Below are 11,994 nucleotides of genomic sequence, written 5' to 3'. Positions count from 1 at the left end.
AGACTCCTCCATGCCTGGGCCACTTCAATGTGAGTGTTCCCTAAAGCACCAGGGTCCTGGGAGAGGCTGGACTACTAAAGGGCCACATGGTCTGGAGAACTAGAAGAAACAGAGCTCCCTCTCAGATGTCTCTTATCTCACTATCTAGAGTTGTCATCGAGCTCTATAGAAGCAAGCAATTACGTGACATTATTGTCCCTATTTTAGAGATGAGGAAACAAAAACAAGTGGTAAGCACTGTTCTGGGTTTTTTTTTTTTTTTTTTTTTTTTTGAGACTGGGTATCACTCTGTCACCCAGACGGGAGTGCAGTGGCACAGTTGCAGCTCACCAAAGCCCTGACTGCCTGAGCTCAAGCGATCCTCCAGCCTTATCCTCCTGAGGGGCCACAGGCACATGCCACCATGCCAGGCTAACTTTTTTTTTCTTTGAGACAGAGTCTCACTCTGTTGCCCAGGCTGGAGTGCAGTGGTGCGATCTCAGCTCACTGCAGCCTCTGCCTCCCAGGTTCAAGCAATTCTCCTGCCTTAGCCTCCCGAGTAGCTGAGAACATGCCCAGCTAATTTTTGTATTTTTAGTAGAGACGGGGTTTCACTATTTTGGCCAGGCTGGTCTCAAACTCCTGGGCTCAAGCAATCCTCCTGCCTCTGCCTCTCAAATTGTTGGGATTACAGGTGTGAGCCACCGCATCAGGCCACTGGTTATCTTTCGATGTATAATAAACCAACTCAAAACTGTGTATTTAAAACAATAATCATTTTACTCTATCTCAGGATTTTGTGGGTCAGGAAGGTGGGTAGAGACAAACTGGGTGATTCTTCTGCTCCAAGTAGCATTGATTGGGGTTATTGCTGTTGCTCAATTGTGGCCACATTGGTGTGCAGAGTATAAGGTGGTTTCACTTATATGCCAAGGTGCCTTGATGGGAACAGCTATAACACTGGGCTCATATAAAGCTGAGCCCCTCTTTTTCTTCCTGTAGTCTCAGGGCTCTCCATGTGGTTTCTGCAATACTGTAGTTAGACTTTTACATGGTAGCATAAGGCTCTGAGATATAAGTAGAAGCTGCCATTGTCTTAAGGCCTGGGCCAGAAAATGGGACGGGGTCACTTTGGCCATATTTTATTGGTCGGTGTGGTCCGAATGATCTCAAATTCAAGGGGCGGGAACATAGACCTCATCTCTTTATGAAAGAAATGTCAGAGAATTTCTAGCCATCTTTAATTCACCACAGAGATAAAGGTAGATTTAAACCAAGGGAGTCTGATTATAGATACCATCCTCTTAATCACCACAGTATCCTGCTTCAGAAACCAAAGACTGGTACCTATTGTTTGCTCAACACAGATAGGACTGCCTGCATGCATTTAGGTTCAAATGAAGGGCTTTTCTTAGCCACAGGATAAATTATCTGGATAATTACCACAATTTTGTATGGGTAGACACAGCCTGAGTTATGATTTGAACTTGAGGAGCTAGCAGGCACTATCTACACCCTAAAAGTATCTCCAGTTGTTTTCAAAATTAGAATGAGCAAATGCAAATCTGTTCCTGCCTCATGACTCAAAGGGGGTGCTATATAGTTCCCTCTAACGTAGTTCTTAGTACAAAAGGGCACAGCTGTGACCTCTCAGAGAGACGTCAGCTCTGGCTGGTAAATCTGTCCCAGATGACCTGCCCAAATATTGATTTGTTTTAGCATTCTTTCATATCGTCATGGTTATAGGTGAAAAGTTAACTTTCAACAGGAACTCACCCTTCACCCACTCTCCATAAGGTAAAACATCACTAACTGTGGTTCCTCATCTTCTTTTTAAGATTAAACATGGGTTCAAAAATAAACCAAGTTTAAAAATTCATGTTATGGCTTTAAAATGCAGAGAAATTTTAACACTGCATTTATTTTAATGTCTATAAATCTGACTATATAGTTATGTATTATTCTTTTCGTCTGTGCCTTTGCACAAGTGTTTCCCCATTTGTTTTTAAAAATTATTTTTCCAAATAATTTTTGCTTATAAAAATTTACAAACATATTGGGAAACGATAACAACACTAAGAGAGCAAGCACAATTTGGAAAAAATAACATCAAAAGCAACTGTCTTAAAATTTCATGTCAGTGAACTTTTCTGGGGGTCAATTTTAGCTTTTATATATTTATTCTTTTAGCATGTTTTTTGAGCACTGATGTGTCAGGTACTGGAGACATGTTAAGACAGAGCTTATAAGAAAAGGAAGACAGATATTAATAACGCTAATAACCGAAAACAGAGCAATTGTATGAAGTTGGTTCTATTTTAATCTGAATTTTACTAATAAGGAAACTGCATCCCAGAGAGGTTAAGTAACTTTCCCAAGATCTCATCACTAGTAACTGCAAGAGATAGGATTTGATCTCAAGCAATCTAGTTAAAAAAAAAAAGTCTGTGCTCATAACCTCTATGCATGTTGCCTTTCATTAATCAGACCATCTCAAAAACATATAATAACAAACTATGATTTGTTCCATGGACTAGAGAAAGCCACAAAAGCATATAGGGTAACAGGGGGATTCCAGTGAGGATAGGGAAGGCTCCCCTGAATAGGCTCCTTTGAAACTGTTCATTGCCAAGAATAGAATTTTGATAAAATTACATTATGTAGTACTATTTATTGTACGCTTGTTACATGCTAGGTATAACTTCAATGCTTTTCAGTGTTAACTCACAATGTCCCTCTGAGGTGGGTAACAGTAACCCAGTAACCTCCCTCTTTGCTTTATGGAAGGAAGTTGAGGCTCAGGGGGTAAGGAGTTTGCTCAAAACTACACAGCTAGAAAGCAAGTCAGCACTTGAACCCAAGCCCACACTCTTTAGACTGAGTGCGTGTCTTATGAAAGAGCAATGCCAACGAGTTGGAAGGGACATTTGGTCCCACTGCTCAAAGATGTTCTCACTGACTCTAAGTATGGATTTCTAGTTGCCAAAGGACTGAGCAAAGAGAGCAAAAATTATGGGTAAGACCAAATTCTAAGGCAGTAAAAACATTAAAACTAAGTTTTAAAAGGAAGTAACTTGGTGTAGTAATTGGTATGATGTGTGCCTGCTCTAAGTGCACCTGGGCTACCCTGCCACTGACAGTGGTGGAGAGTCCAGAAGCAAGGTCGAATGATAAACTTCCTTGCTTGAAATTGAATAATCAGCTCCAATTCACAGAATGTCAAAGTTAGATAAACCTTTTCCCTTTTATAGGTTTCCAAGACTGAACTGCAATTGCAAAAATAATTCCTCCTTGCAATAACTACTGTGATTAAACCTAAAGGGTAGAGAATGCATCCAGGTCTTTGGTGGTCTTCACAGTGTGAGGCACACTGCAGATGCCCAATTTTTTTTTTTTTTAAATTGACATTAGCTTTTCTGTGATTACCCATATGTATATCAAAGCTTCTAGCAAAGTTATAGATCAAGGCTTCTCAAATTTTAATGGGCATGTAAATCATCTACAATCTTGTTACAACACAGATACTGATTTAGAAAGTCTGGAGCAGGGCCTTAGATTTTGAATTTCTAACAAGCTTCTGGTGATTCTGGCAGTCCAAGGACCATACATTGAGGTTGGACACATTTATTACTCTACTTACTTTGGGGCAAATGGATGCCCTTCCTTAGACTTTCCACTGGAGCAGCTCATTGTGGTGTGTTTCAAGCAGTTGCTACTTGCTCTAAGAAACTTTTGTTCTTGGGACAGTCAGTTGCCAGCTTAGGGATTTCAGAAGGCTCTAGGGTTGGAAGAGACCTCACATCACTCTCGCTTGCTGTTTTCTGCATGCTTTATGGTCGTGGTTCTCAAAGTACGAACCGGTTAAAAGTTTGGGCTCCCTTTCTCTAGATGGGCCTGCTTCTCAATAGTCATCTTCCCCTCTTACTCATTCCCTACTGCATTCCACAACTGTTATTGCAACCTTTTTCCACATTCCTCAAACCCTCCCTCCTCCCGCGCCCCAACTCCTTTGAGAGTTATAACCTCTCCTCCCACTTGCAGAAAGGAAGGCCCAAGTTCCTTCATCCATCTTCCTTTCAGCCTTATAATATTTTTATATGAACACTTTCCTCTTTCATCCACATTTTATTCTTATCTTCATCCATTTTTATTATCTTTCCCCTGTCAGCAGATTAATTCCCTCACGGGTGCTTTTGTTTCCATCTCTAAACCTCCCCTGAGACTGTACCACCAATTATCGTTATTCTGTCTTAAAGATTTAGTATCCTCTCTTACCCATTTCTTCATTCTCTTTACACATTCTCAGTTCTCACTTTGCCTTTCCTAAATTTTTATTAAAGAAATTAAAAAATACCCACTAGGTATAGAGAATTGTATAATGAATTCCCATTTACCCATCAAACAACCAGAAATAATCAAACTTTTCCATTTTTGAATTAAAATGGAAACATCTTCCCTTGACCCTGCCCCTTTCTCCTCATGACCAAGCCTCTCTCTCCAGTTCCCGACCCCCTCTGATTCGTTAACCTCTTGCCATCTGGTTCCTGTCCCGGTCTCACTATGGCAAGTTCATCAGTGCCATTACCCGTTACTGAACGCTGTGGCCATGTCTCAGGCTTCATTCTCCTTTTACCTCCCTGCAGCGTTCCACTATTTCTGAGGCTCTTCCCACTGAGCAGCTGGAAGCACACTGGCTATCTGCGGAAAGACTTTGGAAGTCAGCACTCTGAAGCTTGCTCCCTCTCCTCCTCCCTTCGCCCCGGGATTTCCAGGGCTGTATCTGTTTTTCAAACTTATCACCATGTGAGAACCTCTAATCTTACCTCTGGGCCAGAAACGGAGATGGGACACTCCTTAAAAACAGTGACTGTATCTTCTAGAAAGGTAAAGTCCTTAACTGTACCTAGCACTGTGCCTCCACTTAATCAAGGCACCATAAAATATTCGCTGATAATAGTGATGATGACGATAATGACTGCCACCCACATACAACTGTTAAACCAGACTATGGAAAATACAAGACAAGGGAGCGAGCCGGAAGTCGCCCTGCCTGCCCACTTCCACGCTGCACCGGCGGACCCTCAAGCACTGGAAGAGAAGTTCCGGGGCTGAGCTGGCCTGGCAGCAGGCGGCGAAAGGGAGACGCGGACCGAGGACCGGGCCTCACTCAGGCCCCATGCTGTCCTCTTCCTGGGATGCCGCAGGCGGAGCCCTGACCCACAGCCTGCTTCTCACTCGGGCTGTCTTAGCGCTGGCGACTTCGAATGTGAGGAGCTGCTAGCGCCGCCTGTTCCAGGCGAGCATCTGGTGATTTTGAAGAGGCCTGAACAACCAACATGAAAACCCCTGCTTCCTTTTCCTGAAGTGTAACCCTGATGGAGGTGAAGAAATCGCTTCTATTGGCATTTTAAGTTCAACAAGAAATACGGAAGTGTACCCAGGAGAGGAGTACTGTGGAACCAGCAGGTGCAAGAATGTTTATACTGTCCTGGATTACAGGACTGTGAGGACGTGGGAAATTGAAAATCCAAAGAAACAAAAAAGTGTGTTTAAACCACGGACGATGCAGGGCAAAAAAGTCATTCCCACAACGTGCATATATAATAGAGATGGGAATCTCATAGCAGCTGCCTGCCAGAATGGAAGCATACAGATCTGGGACCGATATCTGACTGTTCATCCTAAGTTCAACTATAAACAGCCTCATTACCTGGGCACAGACACTTCTTGGCGTGACTTTCTCCTGTGATGGTAATGTCCTTGCCTCTCGTGGAGGTGATGATTCGTTAAAATTATGGGACATCTGACAATTTAATAAGCCACATTTTTTCAGCCTCGGGTCTTCCCACCATGTTCCCAATGACTGACTGTGTTTCAGTCCAGATGGTAAGCTCATAGTCACTGGTACATCTGTTCAAAGAGGATGTGGCAGCGGCAAACTAGTTTGCCTTGAGTGTAGGACTTTCCAAAGGTTCTATGAAACAGACATCACAGACACAGCCTGCGGCATCCAAGGCTGAACCAGATCATGGTTGGAACTGGAAATGATTGCCTAAAGTCTATTACAACCCCAACAAGAGTCAGAGGGGAGCAAAATTATGTGTGGTTAAAACCCGGCGGAAGGGGACTAGGCAGAGCCATGGAACTGCCGCCAGGTAGCTGTGAGTCCACGCCGCCCGTCGCGCCGCCTGTCTGCCCAGCGTCCGCAGCAGCCGTGGGGAGTGCAGGTGGAAACCATCTCCCCAGGAGACGCGCACACCCTCCCGAAGCGTGGCCAGACCTGCTTGATGCACTACACCGGGATGCTTGAAGATGGAAAGAAAATTGATTCCTCCCGGGATAGAAAAAGCCCTTTAAGCTTATGGTAGGCAAGCAGGAGGTGATCCCAGGGTGAGAAGTAGGGGTTGTCCAGAAGAAGGTGGGTCAGACAGCCAAACTGACTATATCTCCAGATTACACCTACAGTGCCACTGAGCACCCAGGCATCATCCCACCACATGCCACTCTCGTCTTCGATGTGGAGCTTCTAAAACTGGAATGACAGGAATGGCCTCCTCCTGACATTCCAGTTTTAGAATGATCCAAGATCCAGATCCCTGTTCTTGGATCTGCCATGGAGGGATCTGGTGCCTCCAGACGCGTGCACATGAATCCATATGGAGCTTTTCCTGATGTTCCACTCCACTCTATATAGACATCTGCCCTTACTGAATGTGTTCTGTCACTCAGCTTTGCTTCCGACACCCCCATCTCCTCTTCCCCTTTCTCCTCATATGTGTGTTTACCTAAACTATATGCCATAAACCTCAAGTTATTCATTTTAATTTGCTTTCATTTTGGGGTGAAGATTCAGTTTCAGTCTTTTGGATCTGGGTTTCCAATAAGTATATCATCAAGTATTAACAGCATAAGTGATAAGTTAACTTTAGAATAGGAATTGGTGTGTGTGTGTGTTGGCGCGGGGGGAGGGGAGTTGCAAGAATATTTTATTTTATTTTTGGGTATGAAATTTTAATCTATTACATATTAAACATTCTTGCTGCTGAGCTACAAAGCCATAGCAGATTTGAGGCACTGTTTAGGGCTGAATTATTCTCCAAGTTGAGAGATGTCATTGGGTTAAATTAAAAGCCCTACCTCAAACTGAGGTGGGGATGGGGAGAGCCTTTGCTTCCACTAGTCTTACCCCACCCTCCCCTTAAACCCTCTGCCTTTGAAAGCAGATCATGTTTACTGCCATGCTGGACACTACAGGTATCTGTCCCTAGGCCAGCGGGGACCTCTGAAGTCTTCTTTGTGGCCTGGCTTATTTATTTATTTTTTTTCTATCCTGTGGTTTTTCTAGTGGACTTTCAGGAATTTTGTAATCTCATAACTTTCCAAGCTCCACCACTTCCTGAATTTTAAAAACTTTAATTGATAGTTTAAATTGAAGGTGCTGTTTGTAGACTTAACGCCCAATGAAAGCCCAGGCATCATGAGAAATCCTTGAATGTTCTCTTAAGAAAATAATGCTGGTCATCGCAGCTTCAGCATCTCCTGTTTTTTGATGCTTGGCTCCCTCTGCTGATCTCAGTTTCCTGGCTTTTCCTCCCTCAGGCCATTCTCACCCCCTTTGCTGTCCTGCATAGTGATTTGGTGAGAGAAATCATTGCTGTCTCGTCCCCCCAGCACCATATATGAGTTTCAAGTTTTGTTATTGCAATAAAAGTTTTTTATGCCGGTTTTTCTAACAAACACACAAAAAACCAGTGAAAGGCAAAACAAGCTGAGACACTAACCCAGGACTACATCATCACCCCTCATGTCTTGCCTATGTTCCGTGAGCCCCGCCAAAGGAGTACAAGGAAACAGCTGGAGAAGGACAGACTGGATTCCCTGAAGTCGCATAAACTTGAACCTCCTGTAGCCAACCCAGGTTGTGGTGGCAGAGTTGGGACCCACAAGGGCACTCTTTCTTCCTGTATTGTGAAGAACATTGCTTTGGACAAGACTGGTAACAGTAATCATTGGGAAGCCATTTTGCATCATTCCAAAGCAGCAGAAGACAACCCATATTGGGTTTTTCCAACATGTTCCAAGACTCAGCACAGAATCATGTTTGGCCAATTTGAATCTGATCATGAGGAAGCAAAGGATGAGCCAGAATGGAAAAAATGTAAAATTTGAAGAATCTCATTTGAGAGCTGTTTGTATGAGTGGGAAGGAAATGTGACAGGTTTTGGTTTTCTTTTTAATGCTCATGAAATTAAAAATTCATTTTTATTAAAAAAAGAAGAAAATACAAGACAGGATCATTTATTTACTTCTTGAACCTTTAGTTTTGGTCCGTGTTGGGACCAAACCATCTATCTAATTACCTAAGCTGCTGAGGCTAAAATGTACATGCTCTTGTGATTCTTATGTATTAATAATTTCGAATGCATTTTAAAATTCAACTTAACACTTAAAATATCATCACTTATTGACAATTGAATTGAGAGCTACTCAAATGCATAAATGCAACTGGCAAGGTGGGGTGAGTTGGGGGAAGAAGGGCTTGGAGAGAGGACTAAGGAGAGAAGTGATTCTATCTGGTTCAAGCATAGTATTTCTCTCCACTACCATCACAAAAACATAAACACCTGAAAACTATCATCATACAGAACACTTTCTGACCGTCTGGACAATTATGTTTCAGACAGGGATGTGATGCACAAGAAGCTTTGGCCATGTTCCTCTGCCATGTGCACATGCTGGCTGGGAAGCCCCAAATGAGTACAATCTCATCCACCACCATCCATGGGGTCTCCCTCTGCCCGGACCCAAGGCACCTCTGGTATTCATTTACTGTGAAGTCAGTGGTGCTTTCAAGTGCTGCCTGATTTATTCACCAGCTCTAGTGCAGGCAAAGAAGAGAAACAAAAAGATCTCCAAAACTCCCTGGCTGAAGGGATTTGTTCTGCTTTGTTCTTATGAAGATGCCTGGGCATCATCCTACATAAAGCTACCTTCTCAGAATCAGTGATGTACGTGTGCCTTTGAGGCCAACTTGCCTTCAATCTTTTTGAGAAACCTTGCTGGGATATAATGGGAAGGGTCCCTGGGCACAAGTTCTGGCTCTACTGCTTAGTAACTGTGGCCCTTGAGAAGTTACTTAATCTCTCAGAGTCTCAGTCACTTCACCTATGAAGCAGAGTAATTGGTTATCCAGGGTTAGCCAATTATTAATCAGTTTATAGCATTGATTACATATATTATCATACACAAAACTGTATTTATTTTGTAAAATGAAGTCCAGGTATTTGACATCATATAGACTAAAGACTGACTTTTTTTTTTTTTTTTTTAACAGAAAAGTTTTATCAGACATTTTGAATAGTCCAGGCAAAACTATAGTGTATTCAGTTGAGATCCTACGTCACATCCTCATGTCATCTCATGAGTGTGTATGCAGATGACTACCTTTCAGCATTCACTGTGTGTTCATATCATCATCTTACTCGATCCTGCCAGTGAGGTGTGTAGGCCAGCCAGGTAGGGATTATTATAGCCAGTATTTTTCATGAATGAGGAAACTGAGGCCAGAGGGGTCCAGGGAGTAGCCAAAGTTCACACAACCAGCAAGTGGCAGAGACAGAATTAGAGTAAACATCCTCTAACTACTGGGCTAGGGCTCTAGCTGCTGCCATGCAAGGAAAAACAGAATGTCCATACCAGAAAGCTTGGCAGCCACGTAACCCCAACTACCAGCTCTAACCATGTATGGCCAAGTCTCCTGCTCACTCAGCCTCCGACTTTGCCACCCACTCAGGTAAAAGTAACCTGAAGAAATACATATAAGGGATTTAATTATTACATTATTATTAATAATACATGGTCACTTTGTTGACAGAATATTGTCTAATATCAGGATTGGAGATTTTGCATTTTCTTCTGTGTTGGTTAGTGATTATTGTGTAACAAACCGACCCAAAACTTAATAGCTGAAAGCAACATTGGCAAGGCCAGAAATGACCTTGTAGTCTCAGGCACACAGCTGTCCAAAATCTGAGGCCCAAGGAGAAAAGCAGATTGTGGCCAACTGCTGCTACAATGGAATTTCCCTTCTGCCTGTGGCTCACACGTTCTCTCTTTGATTCCCCAGCCCATTCATAAGAATTTCTTCACTTTGAGCTGCCAAATGGCCACAGAGAACTATTTTTCAATGTGAAGAATACTCTGAGAAAAATCATGTTTTTACTTTTTACTGTTTCTTTACTATGAAGCTGGTTATCATGCCTCTTAAAATCACTCCTGTTTTCTAAAACTGTTGTCCACTTGCCATCACACCATTAAATGAAAACTCTTTCTCCTTACATTTCTATATAGGAGCAAATGTGACATTGTGGTGCACCAAGTTAAAACACTTTTTCTTTCTTCATTTCTTCCAGTAAGGAAAAGCAGATGAAATGATATGTCTGGGGATTTGCTTCAAAATAGACACTAGTGTGGGTAGGTGTGGAGACAGGAGCAACAATTGGCCAAGGAAACTGGTGATGGCTACGGTGAAGGAGATAGATGGATTCATAACACAGCTAAGACTATTTTACTCCCTAGAATCAGAGACTGACAGAGCTAGAAAGTTACCTAGCCCAAGCTAGTTATATTGTAGATAAGATAATGGGGGCCTGGTGAGATAGTGCCCAAGACTACGCAAATGTGGGTCTTGAACTCCAGCCCTTCCCATATCAACGCCAGTGTTGCACAAGGTCACGTTATACTGTATTCCTTAATCTTTCCTGACTCATATATCATAATTTTACTGTCATCAAAAGTTTGGAAACTGTTTTTAAGCAACTATGTTGACTTGGATCTCAATAAGAATGCAGACCAAGAGAAGAATATTTCATTTATTTAGGACATAATATAATTTTTGTAAGCAAAAAGTATAAAACACACAACAGATATGTGCTTTATATATAATGTAAACATTCAGTATATATATATTCAAAATATAATTACTTGGAACTTTCTCAAATTAATTCTCCCCTTGTACACACACACACACACACACACACACACACAGTTCAGGTTCTTGATTCTAAGTTCGAACAGCATATATTATTCTTTTTTCTGGCACTTATTACCTCCTACTTTGTATTTAATTTACTCATATGTCTGGTATTGTATCAATATCAGACATATTGATATGATATGCCAATTTTTGTACTTTTAATAGAGATGGGGTTTCCCCATGTTGGCCAAGCTGGTCTCAAACTCCTGACCTCAGGTAATCCACCTGCCTCGGCCTCCCAAATTGCAGGGATTACAGGCATGAGCCACTACACCCTGTCTGGACCCACACTCTTTTAAAAAATTGTAGCAAAATATATATTACATAAAATTTACCATTGTAATCATTTTAAAGTATACAATTCAGTGGCATTAAGTGGCATCCTTGTGCAACCATCATCAGTACTCATCTCTAAAATTTTCTCATCTTTCCAAGCTGAAATTCCATACCCATTAACCACCAGTTCCCCATTCTAGCCTCCCCCAGTCCCTAGTAACCACTATTTTACTTTCTGTGTCTGTGAATTTGACTACTCTAGCTACCTCATGTAAATAAATCATACAAGATTTGTCCTTTTGTAACGGATTTATTTCACTTATCATGTTTCAAGGTTTATCTATGTTATAGCATGTGTCAGAATTTTATTCCTTTTAAAAAGACTTGTGCTTTTTTTTTTTCCCCAGCAGCTAAACAACTAAGCTTGCAAAAATGATTAGTTAAAATTAAATTGCTCTCCTCAGGTGATTTGGCAATGGGCAGTCCAGGGTATTGGGTCCAAATTTGTCACTGAGCTCACCCTGGCAGGGAGGGATGGGCAGTACCCTGATGCTACTCCACTCTCACCGAGGTGTCCTGTCTAGTCAGGTTTCCTCAGTGATATGGTTTGACTTTGTGTCTCCATCCAAATCTCATCTCGAATTGTCATCCCCACGTGTTGAGGAAGGGAAGTGACTGGATCATGGGGGCAGATTCCCCCATGT

General features: G+C 42.2%; 1 pseudogene; it reads left to right on the top strand.

Annotated features, from left to right (window-relative positions):
• Positions 1-5,079: 5,079 nt before the first annotated feature.
• On the top strand, positions 5,080-7,558 carry LOC106997026 (peptidyl-prolyl cis-trans isomerase FKBP1A-like; annotated as a pseudogene).
• Positions 7,559-11,994: the final 4,436 nt, after the last annotated feature.

This window comes from Macaca mulatta, chromosome 2 (assembly GCF_049350105.2).
Source record: "Macaca mulatta isolate MMU2019108-1 chromosome 2, T2T-MMU8v2.0, whole genome shotgun sequence".
NCBI classification, from domain to species: Eukaryota; Metazoa; Chordata; class Mammalia; order Primates; family Cercopithecidae; genus Macaca; species Macaca mulatta.
This window is presented reverse-complemented; position numbering and strand designations above follow the sequence as displayed.